This window comes from Acanthochromis polyacanthus, chromosome 8 (assembly GCF_021347895.1).
Source record: "Acanthochromis polyacanthus isolate Apoly-LR-REF ecotype Palm Island chromosome 8, KAUST_Apoly_ChrSc, whole genome shotgun sequence".
Classification (NCBI taxonomy): Eukaryota; Metazoa; Chordata; class Actinopteri; family Pomacentridae; genus Acanthochromis; species Acanthochromis polyacanthus.
The window spans coordinates 30,980,743-30,995,103 of record NC_067120.1 but is presented as its reverse complement, the minus strand read 5'-3'; the positions used below and the strand labels follow the sequence as shown (position 1 = coordinate 30,995,103).

The 14,361-nt window shown below is 39.6% G+C and overlaps 1 protein-coding gene across 1 annotated transcript in view; it reads right to left on the bottom strand.

The window, feature by feature from the left end:
* Positions 1–13,248, bottom strand: part of ripor1 (RHO family interacting cell polarization regulator 1) — a 61,844-nt gene extending 48,596 nt beyond the window's left edge. The window contains exon 1 of the mRNA XM_022198623.2: positions 12,787–13,248. The gene's annotated coding sequence lies outside the window, so the exon portion shown is untranslated. The remainder of the gene's footprint in view (positions 1–12,786) is intronic.
* Between the last annotated feature and the right edge of the window lie 1,113 nt (positions 13,249–14,361).

Genomic DNA, 14,361 nt, shown 5'->3' with positions numbered 1-14,361 from the left:
TGATTTAGTCAATCAGGGACAAACTCTGCACTCTACTGGCCAATGGAACAAATCATTTTAATCATTCTAGTGGAGTAGACCGAGCTCGGTAATGAGCTGACAGACTGTTCCTACTTCTCTAAGCACCACATGACTCACTGTGTGTGTGTGTGTGTGTGTGGACCCCTGTGAAGTGGGGACTTTCTGGTTAATCTCCAGCTGGCCAATAAGCGGCTTAACTGTCACTGGAGTGCAGCGGGCTAATTACTGGCTTGTTGTGAGCCTAATATTGTTCAGTGCCACGTATAGCCAAACAGAAAGTAAACTCTACATTAATACTCATGTTAAAAAAAAAAAAAACATTTAAGGATTCAATTTATGCCCCTAGTCAGGTTGGAAAAGTTGCAAAAACGTTCTGCTATCAGAAAAGAATCCCTCCTATTGGACAGCACTGATTGAATCTAAGCCTGTAGCACACTGCTTGGCCAGAGAGCTGCAGAGAAACTGTATCACTATGTTAACCTTTCATAGAAAACTGTAAAGGTTAAGCTGCTGTATGGGAAGGTTAAAATACATACAAAGTAGATTTTGAACTGATAGTTTAATCTGTGACGACACTCTGTTGATAACATCTCAGATGAAGACCGAATTAATCACGGAGAATCTGCTACTAAGTGTGAACATGACTAAGAGCCAAAAGCCCTGATAGCAGCTCTGTGAATCTGCACTGAGGCACAAGACTGATTTAAGTTACATGTAAAAATACCAGGAATCTCTTGGTTTAGTGCTACTGTAAATGAGCAAAGTAAAGATTTTGTTAAGAATCTATTCTTATATTTATACTGAGATGATTCCCCTATTTTACTTTTTGGAACTCGGTCAATGTGGCTGCTCCTGCTTGAACCTAGATTATTTAAATCACTTCTGCAAGTTGGGGATTTGTTAAAACTACACTTGCAACTCGTTTATGACCACAGTCCAAATGATTTATCACCAGGGACCAAACTTAGATGTCTGGTGCTATCAGAGTATACAGTCTTATTCCATGCTATGCAGCTTTATTTCAATATGTAAGACTTGGTCATATTACTGCAAGTTTATGATCCTGGATAAATACCTGGAAACAAAAACACTTTGAAAGCTTTTTAGTTGACACCTGCAGTTCAAAACTACGGCAGCTGCTAATGACACAGACAGGGCTGTGTAAACTGATTGAATCCCAACATTTCAAACTGATTCCCTAAGTGTTTAGAACAAATACAGAATATAATGGCACGCATTCTGATAAAAGCCACAAGCTCTGATTATTTATATCCCCTTATGGACACACACATGGACAGCTGTGGACACCAAAGACATGTAAACTCTCACAGACATGGGCAGACCCTAGCAAACTTGCAGGCATAGATAGTATAAAGTCTTGATTATACTCCCTTGCAGACATGCAAACAAAAGTGCAGCAATCATAAATGCGTTGTTAATATACTATTTCCGGGTCCACATAGAAATCCACATGAGAGGACATGAGCAGTAGCAGAGCATCCACACTTCTGCATAGTCACTAAACAGAGACACACATTTTGCAACAAAGACATTCATGGAGGAGTCCACACAGTCTGTCACAGTGTTGTAAAGCAGACTAAAGTTACATCACACTGACCCTGACATACTCACTGAAGCAGAACACAGAACTCTGACCTTAGTGGAGACAGAAGTAAGTGGCATGATTTGAATTCTACTAAGCAAGTTTCTTCAACATTTTTACAATTTCAGCCAGTGTGATGCTTCATCATACACTACCATTCAAAGTCTGGGGTCATGGGCCTCTGTACCCCTATGTAGATATGCCTTTAAAAATCAGCCATTTCCAGCTAGAACAGTCATTTACCACATAAACAAGGTCTCGACTGAATTTCTGATTCATTTAATTTTATCTTCATCGAAAAAAAACTGCTTTTCTTTCAAAAATAATGACATTTCTAATTGACCTCAAACTTTTGAACGGTAGTATACATATGCAGGACGCAGCTCTCTGTAGTTTTCCCCTTCTGTGACCCAACTGACTCACCCGATACAGAACTTTTATCAATATATCGATCACACACTTGCTTTAGATTACTTCGCGGCTTGCTCTGTGTTCCCACCGCTCCAGTCACATCTGCGGCTGCATTTATTTTTGTGAGCAACATATTCACCTGTTCAATAATCAGCTCAAGAGATTCAGACATCTCTACTGTTTAGCATTTACGATCCGTTTTGATACTTTGTCGCACACATAGAGGCAAAAAACACAGACTTCATTACTATTAGACCTCTAAGTAGCTGCCTCAGAGAACTAAAGCAAACAACAAAGCTTCAGCACAAAATCATTTTGTTGCCCAAACCCAGCTTACTCATGCAAAAATGCATACCAGCTAGAACACACTACAGTGTTTACTGGGGATTTTACAACTCAATGCCTGACACAATGAGAAAATGACAAGTGCTATCACTGCTATGGTAAACTTAGTTATTTAGTCCACTCACAAAAAGTACAAACACATACTTGATAGTCTGGCATAAAATGAGAGTTCAAGTTTGAACATCTGTAGCTTGACCTTACATATCACATTGTTGCTGCAAGTATATTACATATTTTGCACATAAGGATGCATACACTGTACATATAGACGCTTCCTGTCTTTGTGTTGCTATTCTTTAGTTTTTACATGAAAACAGCTAAGTTGGTTACTGTCACGCAATCTCACTCACCTGAACAATCACGCGAATACTACGGAGAGAGAAAGCATGAGGAAATGCGAATGGGGAAGCTGAGTGTACCAGACGAAAAGACGTGCCAAGTTCAAAGAAGATAAATGAGAAGATGATATGACAAGATGAGCAAGGAGTTCTAAACTTTACAAAACATAGCGAGAAGATAAATGCGAAGCAGACAAGCTTCAGGAATGCTGTGGAAGAGGAAGAGCAGGACAGAAGATGTGAAAATCTGCATAGCAAACTCCTGCAACTGCTTTCCCAAACAAAAGCCTTCCATTGTAATTGCAACAGCAATGGCAGGAACGCTGAAAATAACAGCAACCGACTCGCCCAATACAGAACGTTCATCAATATATCTATCCTACACACGCTTATGTTTGAAAGATGAGACAGACAGGAGATAAGCAAAGCGTTAAACATCTGTTCTAATCATTGTAATGTGTGATTAATGCAGCAGCTCTCTTATTAGACGCTGCATGAGTCACTTTGTACAAACGTCCACTGCACAGGTATTACAAAACACTGTGTTCACCTTAGTCAGAGGTCATGTCTGGTAGACTTCAGAGGTTTTCATAATGACAGTGATCCACGTTCAGTCAGGCTGTTTAAAGGTTCCACCCATGTGTACTTATGGCTGACGAAAATCCCAATGTTTCTGACCGCAGAAAACAATGTTTCAATGCAATGCCGACTACCACTTAGTCAGTTCTGTAGATTGTTTTCATAGCTGACTAATTACAAAAGTTCAGTTTCATTTCTCAATATTATTCATTATGTACACGTAGCTGCCTTGTAGTATTGACAGCTCATTACCAGTACTTGCCAAAAGTAGCAGACATCATCATTCACTTAAGTATTTATGTTTACAATAACACATTTTCATGAAATACTTCTGGTGCTATTTTTGGGAGTTGGATTTTGCCTTAATCCTCTAACTGAAATGTTAGACGAGCATGGTTTTGGTTAGAATTCTGAGCTGTAGACTACCATTAACCTAGTACCGTATTTTCCGCACCATAAGGCACATCGGATTGTAAGACGCACCGTCGATTTTTGAGAAAATTAAAGGCTTTTAAGTGCGCCTTATAGTGCGGAAAATACGGTATGTTTCAACAGTAATTTGATGTGGTGGGTAACAACCACCCAGCTAAAATGAATGTGGTCTAATCCAATGTTCATACATATTCTAACATTCAGTTTGTCTTAAAAGATTTACATAAGTGCCAATTCAACATTAACCTCATTTTGGAGCTCATAACCTGGAATGCTGTTTATTCACATCTTGTTTCTCATTTTTAGTGTTCCATGAAGCATGTAAACATTCTGTAAAATACCTTACAAACATTTCTGATAAATGGACAGCTGAGTGTATAATTCAACATGTGACAGGTTCTATAAGATATCCTGGACATACAGCGGGATCCAAAAAAGTGACATCACTAATGAAACTTCCTCTATTTTCTAGTGGTGTTGGTAGCATTTGCTTAACAATTTGAATTAAAACTTAATCCGTACATTCATTTCAGAATTTCTTACTATTTTGGGGATGCTGGCTCTTTTGCTTTAAAGACAGCACACAGTGGAGCTGCATGGTAACCTGATAGCTCCTGTTCCAGCCCGATGTTATCTTCCAAAGAGCTGCTTGTGATGTCAGGAATGTTTGGCTTTCTCAACCTTGTGTGCCCACATAAATGCAGTGTGAATGAAGTCAGGTGACTGTGGCAGGAAGTCAGCATTCTTTGGTTTCTTTAGTATTCAAGTTGCTCTTGCAAATCAGGGATCTTTCTGTGTGGAGTTTGCATGTTCTCCCTGTGTAGCGTGGGTTCAAACGGTGTTCTCTGCCTTTGCAATGCGTTGGCTGGGATAGACTCCAACCCCAAGTTGCGACCCTACAGAGGATTAAGCGGTGTATAGATAACGGATGGATTCTGCTACAGTATAAATCTCTCACCACAGAGATGCTGAGGGTGGAGCACGTCTCTCAAAAAATGGAAAAGTTCTGCTCTGTTCTTGTTCAGGGTTGAGGTGATTTGTTGCAGGTGTAAACTCTAGAGTAGCAAACCCCTCGCACAGGGCTTAAATATCCAGAGTCAAATGTTTCGCTGTGGGTTTGATACACTGCTGTATCATTCATGCTCCTGCTGGTCTCTTTACATACACTCTTAAAACAAGTCAACAACAGCTACAAATGAGCTTACTTGAAGAAGTCAAACCTCATCTACATCAGTTCTAGAGTGCCATCTGAACACCTGCTCCGATGACAAAGAACAACTCAAAGAAGAAGTTAATATGGTCAAAGCCACAAACAATGCACCTGACAATTTCTGTAACTTTATGAAACTGATAGTTCAACACTCATACCTACATCAAACAGTGACTGGTCAGCTGTGCAAAGGTGAGAACGGTGGTAGGATGGAAACATCTCATTTCATTCTTTACATGAATAGTCCTCTTTTCTTATGAACAACTGCCAACGGTGAATTTCATCCATGAGACAGTGTCATGTTTACAAAAGATCTATATATAATAAGTCTCTAAAAGAACCAAAATGCATGACTGTTTTTTGGTGACAAATGACTGTCATCATAGCAAAATGAAGGGCTGTTGGAGTCACTGGAAACTCAAGACTGCCATTATATACATGGCCTTTACAAGTGTATATAACGCTGTTGTGCACTAAGAACCAGTTCTAAATTTCTGATTCCAAATGTATCAAAAAGAAATTTCAACTTCTGTTCTTTTGATAGTTTTCTAAATTAATTTCACACAAATTATTTTCAAATATACAGCGTTCTGCAAACACCTATTGTATATCTATCAGGACCTGGCTATCTGTTAACGCCATTAGTCATGCTTGTTGAATGCAGGCGTGTCCACTAGTCTCATTAATAAAGCATGAATTTAGCAATACGTTCAGTTCTCCTGAAGGATGAGATCATGATTACTTTATCTAGCTCTGTTTTTCTGTTGCTAACGCTTACTCAGGGCAAGTAAGATTTCACACAACTCTGCTGTGAAGGATGTAGGAGGACGCTGTAATAACATTATATGAACAGGGATTCAATATGACTCCGCCAAGGAACACAACAGCCATGTGACGGTGGGCCGTTGGTTTGCCTGTTAGCAACATTGCTCAAAAACAGATTCACGGATTTACATGAAATTTTCAGGTAAGGTCAGAAATGACACAAGGACCAAGTGATTAGATTTGGGCAGTGATGCAACTTATAATCTGGATCCATGATTTCTGTATCACTGATAACGCAGAGTCACTGTAACTATGACTACAAGTGAACACTACGTCAGCTGCCTGCTGACGATCAGATGATTGTGATCCTACTAAAAATCCACCACTCCGCTGGAAATGACACAAGGAATGAGCAGCCTTGACAGAGTACTGTGCTCTCTGAGTGCTTTTCTTGTTTCTCTTTTGTTACAGCAGACACAACACACAGACTTCCAGTTACTTCGCTATCATGCTCATCTATGCAGACTGAACTAATGATATTACCCCTCATCACCAGCCCTACTGTTTAGAGAGATGGCCTGTGTTGGCCCAGCTACAGCTGAGCTTGAGAGCCTGCTTCAGAACTCCAGCTGCCACTCATCTCAGCTGGTTAGCCTGGAGCTGATGATCTGCACTCTAGCCCTTGTTCTCCTCGCCTCCCAACTGATTGGGCCGCCACCCAGTTCCCTCCACCTTCATCTAACCAACTGCAGCCAACATCACACCTGGAGAGTACAAAACTACACCAAACTCCCAGTCAGGGTGGCTGAGATTTAATGTGAACAGTTCACTCTTGTGCTGCTTGTGTTCTTGTGTGTGTCGACTGTAACTTCTGTTAGCTGCTGACGCCTTACTGAAGAAGTTACTTGTCCGTGCGAGTTGTAGCTTTGTGTGACAGGTGTTAATGTAGTGCAGAGGTTACTTGTGTAACTCTTTTCATCACCTCACTTAAAGGGGATGTACAGTCAGGCTGTAGGTGTGCTAATCTACTAATATAGCAACTATATGAATTTTGTGAATAAGTGTTTGTTGTAGCCCAGCAGTGTGGAGACATTGACTATAAGTTGACCCAGAATAAACATTAACTGTGGAGCCCCCAAAAATACAATTTTCATAATCTTCTAGCACAAACCTGAAGAAGGAAATAGTATAAACTTGAGAACTGTCATTAGAGCTTAAATAGTCCAGATTGGCATGTGGATGTACGTATGTTTATGTGTGTCTATACGTGAGTGTATGTCCATGTTTGAGTTAATTGGCTGTTTGTCAAGGAAGTCTCTTTTACCAGCGGAAGTCATTAACTTCAAAGGACCGTGTGTGTGTGTGTGTGTGTGTGTGTGTGTGTGTGTGTGTGTGTGTGTGTGTGTGTGTGTGTGTGTTAGAGCATTAGAGAGAGAGAGTACCAGAGACTCTGCAAAAAACAGTGCATGCCGAGTGAACTGTGTCAGGTTTTATCGTCACATGCCTCAAACAAAGCCAGTCTATCTGCAGTGCTTTACATTTCCATGCTACTTTTTGACTTTGGAAAGGTATTCAAACATGAAACGTGCCATCATTTGGATTTTTTATGGTGCAATCATGTAATGAATCATGTCACATAGACTACTGGCTGCATCAACATAAACATACTTTTTAAGTCACAGATGAAGGCAACGTGAAACGGCTGCTCTCACAGGGATCAGCAACACGACAGTCCATCAAATGGGAATAACGGTGCAACCTTAGGATACAATCTTTTATGTTCTGTCTTGCTGTATGAATGGAGATACTACATGACAAAGAAGGAGGGATCAGATGAGTGAGAGCAGTGTCTGCCTGTTGCTCTGTATCCGTTTTGTTAGCTCAGACCTGACCATTAGCTGAATTAGGTCTTCCAACATTAACAGCCCTGCAACCGTACAATGGACTTACTGTTCATTTGCCTCTGGCAGAGCAATGCAGGGGGAGAGTGTTAGTAGTTTCAACGGAGCATTCTCAAAGTCAGCCTGAACAAGTTTGCTTTTGTCACCTATTACAGCAACATTTGGATTCCACGACCTTCCCCTTTGGAACACAATCAAACAAGACCGTGGTTTTTTTTTTTTTTTCAGCAGGCAAGAGTCCAACTACCGTATGTGCTGTATTACAGAGCTATGACAAGAATGCCATCACTCAATCTGGAAACCAGTCACATGTTATAACTTTGGGGGTGGAAGAATGCAAAAAATGTGCTTCCATTGTCAACTAATTAAGAAGTGATTCAATACCAAATAAACATCAGAAGACACCGCAATCTAAAATAAAATGATGTTTTCTAATGGGATATTTTGTAGGAGCAATATGTAATATTATGGTGGGGAAGCTATCAGAACCCCAGTATTTTTGCGCATGCACAGAGCGCATTCAGGATTTTATCATTTAAATGACAAAAACATACAACTATTTTTCCTTTTTTGATTCCTTTTTTAGTCATTGTCAAATGTGATTATCACTTAGGATAGTAATGGTTTTAACTAAGATTATTGGAGCGCCATGGCAACATCTAATATGACTTACTGCAGTAATAAAGTCACTTAACCTCAACTCAACTTGTGTTTCTGTCACTTCACAAAACATTACATTGACTGGGTTCCAGTGTGTCACCTTTTGGTTAGATAAGCCATCTCCTCCCACCCTCCTCCTTCAACCCAAACTTCTCTTCAACCCAAACTTCTACCTTCATCCTTTCAAGCTTGCCCCTCCCCTACCTACTCTGGGACGTCCATTAGGTCAGTCCCACCTCACCTCACTCCTCTTTCTCTGCTCTCTGTTGTCTTGGTTGTCTAGGTTAACATGCTGCTGTTACAAATTCATTTCCTATTAAGGATCCATATAGTATATATTTATTATTCATTCATTCATTGTTTCATTCAAAGGCAATTAGAAGTCTGTCAAGTGGAACTAAATGTTTTCATTGGCTGGATTGGTGCACCTGCATACCAGTTTTCTATGTGCATCTCTGTGGGTGATCTGCCTGAGCAGATTAAGATCACTCAGTTACCACTAAGGTAAATCTGGCATTGGGATGCTGCATTTCACTGTTTTCAAAGTAATTTCTGGTCACACACCTGTCTGGCTGCTACGCAACAGAAACTGAGAAAAGCCTTTTCTAATTTATGCGAGGTACCACCGGAACATTTGGAAATTGTGCCGTCTAGCAATACTCAGAATAATGAGGCATTACTGGGACATCTGCATGTTGTAGCGTACAACCTGGGTTCACGCTCCGCCTCTAAACTGCACGAGTAAACATCAGCACGCTGTCCACCCAGTAGCACAACCTGTGAGAAAAGCTGATATGATAAAATGGCAGACACTGTGCTTGACTGGGGACAGTGCTTCTGCCATCAGAGCATTGGTTTTCAGAAATGAAAGGTGTTTCAGTGCAACCCAAAGCACTGAGGACTCATGTAACAAGAAAATGAACGACAGCTGATCACACAGCCAAAAAAAAAAACCCCAACCTTAACTAAATTTAAGTCATTCTTTTATTTAAAAAAAAGTTAAATGTTGAAGAGATTTATCTCCGCCTTTATTTCTGTTTATAATCATTTAAATATTATTTTAGAACATTATTTACATGTATGGGAATCGACCACAGTTAGTTGCACCGTAATCATGCATTGGTGCACATAAAGATCAGCAAACTAGTGCAATCAAAGTAAAAAAATTAGTCTAGAGTCTTGACTGACTTGCATGTATTTCCTGAAACTTACACTACATCCACATTAATATATCTCCATTTTAACATTAATAGCATTTGTCCAGACACCCTTACGTTAAGCATTGGTGAGTATTATTCCTGAGTCTCCGTTTTTATCGTTTGTATCCATTTTTTTAGTTTGCAGTCAAATAGAATAGAAATACTTTTTTAATCCCTGAGGGGAAATTTGTTTTGCTACAGTAGAAAGATCACAGTTCTCACCACCATGAATACAGATAAATACCCAAAAATGTGCAGTAAAGAAAAATAAACAATAACTAAGAGGACTAAGCTCTCTGCCAGAGGTGATGCATTGAACATAGCAGGAGTTGAACATAACAGCCAGCAGTCCATACACAATACATGTGAAATTGTCCAACAAAATGAATGAGAAACCTGTTTTGTGATTTTACCAGTAAACTCTAGCTTTTGAGCTCTCTGGGATGTTTTTGGTGATGAAATGTGGACAAACACTTTCCCACAACTCAAACTACTGTTGCTTGTGCATGTCTATCTGTTAGAGCATGTAGTTCAGGGTTGTGCTGTGCTGAAAGTGATACAGAAATGTTAGTAAGTCCCATTAAGTAAAATCATACCATTGCAGCTTTTACTAAAATGTGACCAGGAAGAAGTGCATGTCTGAAGGGGACAGAAAGTGCAACAGTTCCTCAAGTCCACAACAGACAATGACGAGGCTCTATTATCAAGCTTGTTTATGAGAGAATGAGCATGCTCGGAATTTGTACAGGGAAATAAACTTTTTTTTTTATGCTTTTGCACGTTGGTTTGCATTCAATGCATTTAAACGAAACTATTGAACATCTTGTCCAACAGTTTTGTTATTGCATTGTATGGGTTTTTTGAGTTAGTCCCTAAAATTATCCTCAAACCAAGTCTTCACTCTAAGTTTTAAGTTCTAACTTATGAAAGCCCACAGCCAGACCAAAGCACCTCATCTTTAAATGTCAACTGGCTACCTAACTAGCTGGAAATATCTAACTCACTTAAAGCCTCATATGATAAATACCAGGACTTCGACTTTTAACCCTATATATGTTGACGCATTAAAGAAGGAAGAGATCGTGGAAAAATTCACTGCTTTATTTGCTTTGGTGTTTGGATCTGGAAGTAGCTATTATGTCACGCTTATAATCAGATTTAACAGCCATTACCTTTTCAGAATTCAACTTAGTGCCCAACTATTGGTTCCCATGATATCCCCAGTGCCCTCATATTGGTCATCCTTAACCCTGTTGTCCTTACCAAAAAATGTTGTTGCCTTGTCTGAAAAAAAGTCCAAAAATTCAGAAAAAAATTCCCTAAATTTCTAATAATTTGCAAAATCTTCAGGAAGAAAATTCCTGAAAATTCTCCCTCAAAGGTTTTATTTTTTTTAATAAAAAATCCCCAAATTTGACAGCAAAATTCACTGGATTTTGGTTCATTTTTTTTCTGAATGTTCTTAAACATTTTTTAATTTGTTTTTTTCCACCAAAAATGTTCAAAAAATTCCTAAAACAATTTTGAAAATGTGGACGTTTTCACTGTGAAAAAAAAAAAAAAAATATATATATATATATATATATATATATATATATATTCCACATTTTTAAAACTTTAAAACGGGTCAATTTGACCCGCAGGACGACAGGAGGGTTAAAGAACAACAATCCAATTAGCTGGTGAAATGTTATTTTTCTCATATAATCTTGTCTCTGCTATGGTTCTGACACACACACACGATTACAGCACTAGTAATGTCTTCGAGCAGTATTGGGGTGGTACTTCATTCATACATAAAAGAGATCTGTTTGAAAGAATGCTGGAAAGTTTCACCAAAATTGATGAGGGCAACCTGAAAAACAGCACTTTTCTTTCTCTCATCTAACTTTGTTGAATTCAAAGTTGTGAGATCAGGCAGGATTTGGCACATGCAAGTTTCACAATAATTTGTTTATATTTGTGCTAATCATAGAAAGTGAAATTGTGGACTGCCCAGTAAATACAATAGAGAAGGCAGGGCTTGTTGATTTGAGAAGAGGCGTGGAGTTTGTGCATGCAACAAAAGAATGTCCACCCAGCAGCTTCCTGGGCTGAGATCTGTCCAGACAGCAGGTCAGCGTGAGCCAAGTTGGAAGGTGGAAGGAGAGAGTAGTGGACAGCACAGATCTGGCAGCCAGAGGTCAGAGGTCTTAACAAGCAGATGGTGTGATTGTGATCAGGTATTTTCTACCTTAATGTTTCAACACACACACGTTCATGAAACCATGGGGGTCATTCCAGAACTGGAAGACATTTGGGCTTCAAAATTTTTGAAAAACAAACCTGCTCTTTCACAATTTTCTACTCCATATTCATCAGTAAGAGGTAATAAACTATCAAAGGTGTGACTAGCTCAGCTTACACATTAATGGCACCATTTTAATTGCATGTTTTATTTGCTGTTTGCTAACCCTGCTCTAATCACAGCAACAGGGCTGCTAATCCATGCTAATGCTACCTTTTTCTCAGGAGAAGAAGCTAGATATGTAGCTAGCTGTTACTGCTGACCAAGAGGACACATTCATTAATGGAAAAAAGGAAGAAGAATTTGTCTTGTCCTGATAATATGAAGTAGAGTGAGACATTCAATCAAGGCTGACAATGTTATGGAAAAATGAAAAAAATAGAAAACAGGGCATAGTTTTGCTCCATCTGTTCTTTAGGAAAACTGTTTGATGATGTAAATTCCAGCATATGTGATTCACTGTTTTCTTCTTCTACCAGCTAAAAAGGTTATGGAAAAATGCTGTGGGACACACATTCCATGCATAATAATTATCATTCAAAGTATTATGTTGATTTAAAAATGTTCCCACAATTCCAAGAGACATCAAAGAAAAAAATAAGTCCAATAAAGGAGATTTAAATTTCATTTTAACTGTTTTATTTTAGAGTCAACTTGGTCATCAGGGGGTGGGACAAGAGAAAAATGGCATTTTAGGGGGAACTCCACATTTATTTGGAAAATGTTTTCAAACATTTTTTTCCTACTTTTTTTGGATTTGGTCTCAAGACAAGCACGTTTATATAACAACTGCATGTTTTAGTATTTTGTACATGGACTATTTGAATTATTTGATAGGTGGGATGTAAAATGTCCTCCAATTCTGGAATGAGCCATGGACCTCTCTCACACAGTTCCCAGTCCAGTGACAGCAGCGGCTCATTACAGTATAACCCTTCCAAACCCTGACAACACTGCGGCCATGACACACTCGCTGGAACTTTTCTACGAACACTGACATCTACTACAACAAGCAAACCAACAACTTTTACTCACCGTGTTGGACTGAAGCTGGAGCTCATGTTGGAAGAGGAGCAAAATGAAACGCTTGTAAACACGGCTCGGCACGCTGGTTCTTCTCGGAGCTACAGAGGACATGTGACGGACTGACTGAGCACCTGAACGGCTCCTGTGCTACACTAACAGCTTACAGCTCACCTCCCAGAGCTGGACGGCTGGCTGTCACCGACCTCCGCAAGGCAAACTAGGCGCAGGAGGCGAAACAGCTACTTAGATATAAAAAGATTTCCATGAGAAACAGTGGAAGTTATTCTCTGCTCCAGCTCTCTCATTATCCACGCAGACGCCGAGGCTTTGAGCCGAGTAGAACCGAACCGGTCCTCTGTCAGTCCATCAGTCTGGTACCAGCGACCTTTCCACCGTCAAACATCCGCTACGTTACTGCAATGAACAGATTTGCTCCTCGCATCGCTGTAATAGAGAAACGTCATTTGCACACAGTTACGCGACAACTTCCGCTCGACTTTTTCAAATTAAAATATAGCTCCCTCCAGTGGCGGAAATAGAAAATTTTACTACACGGGGTGTCAAGAGGGTACTTGGTAAGCCCCATAAACTACTGTTCATGTGTTTGAGGCCACCCAGAAAATTTCATGTTTCCCATGAAAACTCACACTTCATGGATGTGCAGCTAATAAATCTGCAGCAGCTGTGTGATGCTGTCTTGTCAATGTAAACCAAAATCTCTGAGGAATGTTTTCAACACCTTGTTGAAAGTATATCACAAAGAATTAAGGCAGTTATGAAAGCAAAAGGGAGTCCAACCTTTTACTAGCAAGGTGTACCTAATAAAGTGGCCAGTGAGTGTATAATGGATGTCAAAAGCAATTTTTCCTTTAACATAGTACTTGATTGCCATCTGCTGGACATTCAAAATCAGTGGTGGTGCTCTCCTTTATAGAGAACAAGTAGACAGTTGTAGCAATTCTCCTGCATGCACTGCTTTGTCGACAGGCAAAAGAGTACCTAGCTGGTGTTTACTGGAAATCACAGAAATCAGTCATATGCTTACTCACTGCATTGTGACAAGCTGTCAAATTCCATAGTTTTATAGACAGCACTGCCTGGAATAACCTGTTGGTGTGACCCGGGGGTAAAAATTGCTGCTGGATGGAGATTTTTTTTTTCTTGAAGTTCCAATAAAGCACATTGCAGAATATGTGCATCAGCTTCAGTACACACCCATTCACCTAAAGGCTCAAAAACTAGACTGAAAACATCCAAGAAACTCTATTTTTGGGGTTGTTGTGTGAGCAACTAATGATGAAGTGTACTCCAGGACAGATTATTAGATGCAACAAAACAGCACAGCAGTTCACAGAACCATAAGAAATGACTTTTATTTAACACTTGTATTATTTCCTGCTGAGACCAGTTAAAGTATTCTAATAAATGTGGCAAATAAAATCTAAAATCCTAGAAGCACTTTAATGTCACCTGTAGCTTTGCGTTTTCCAAATAGCTTACAATGCGCTACAGTTGGATCTGCTGTTTTACATCTGACACTTATATGGACACTGCTGCCTTTACGACCTCACTACCTGTTTTTGA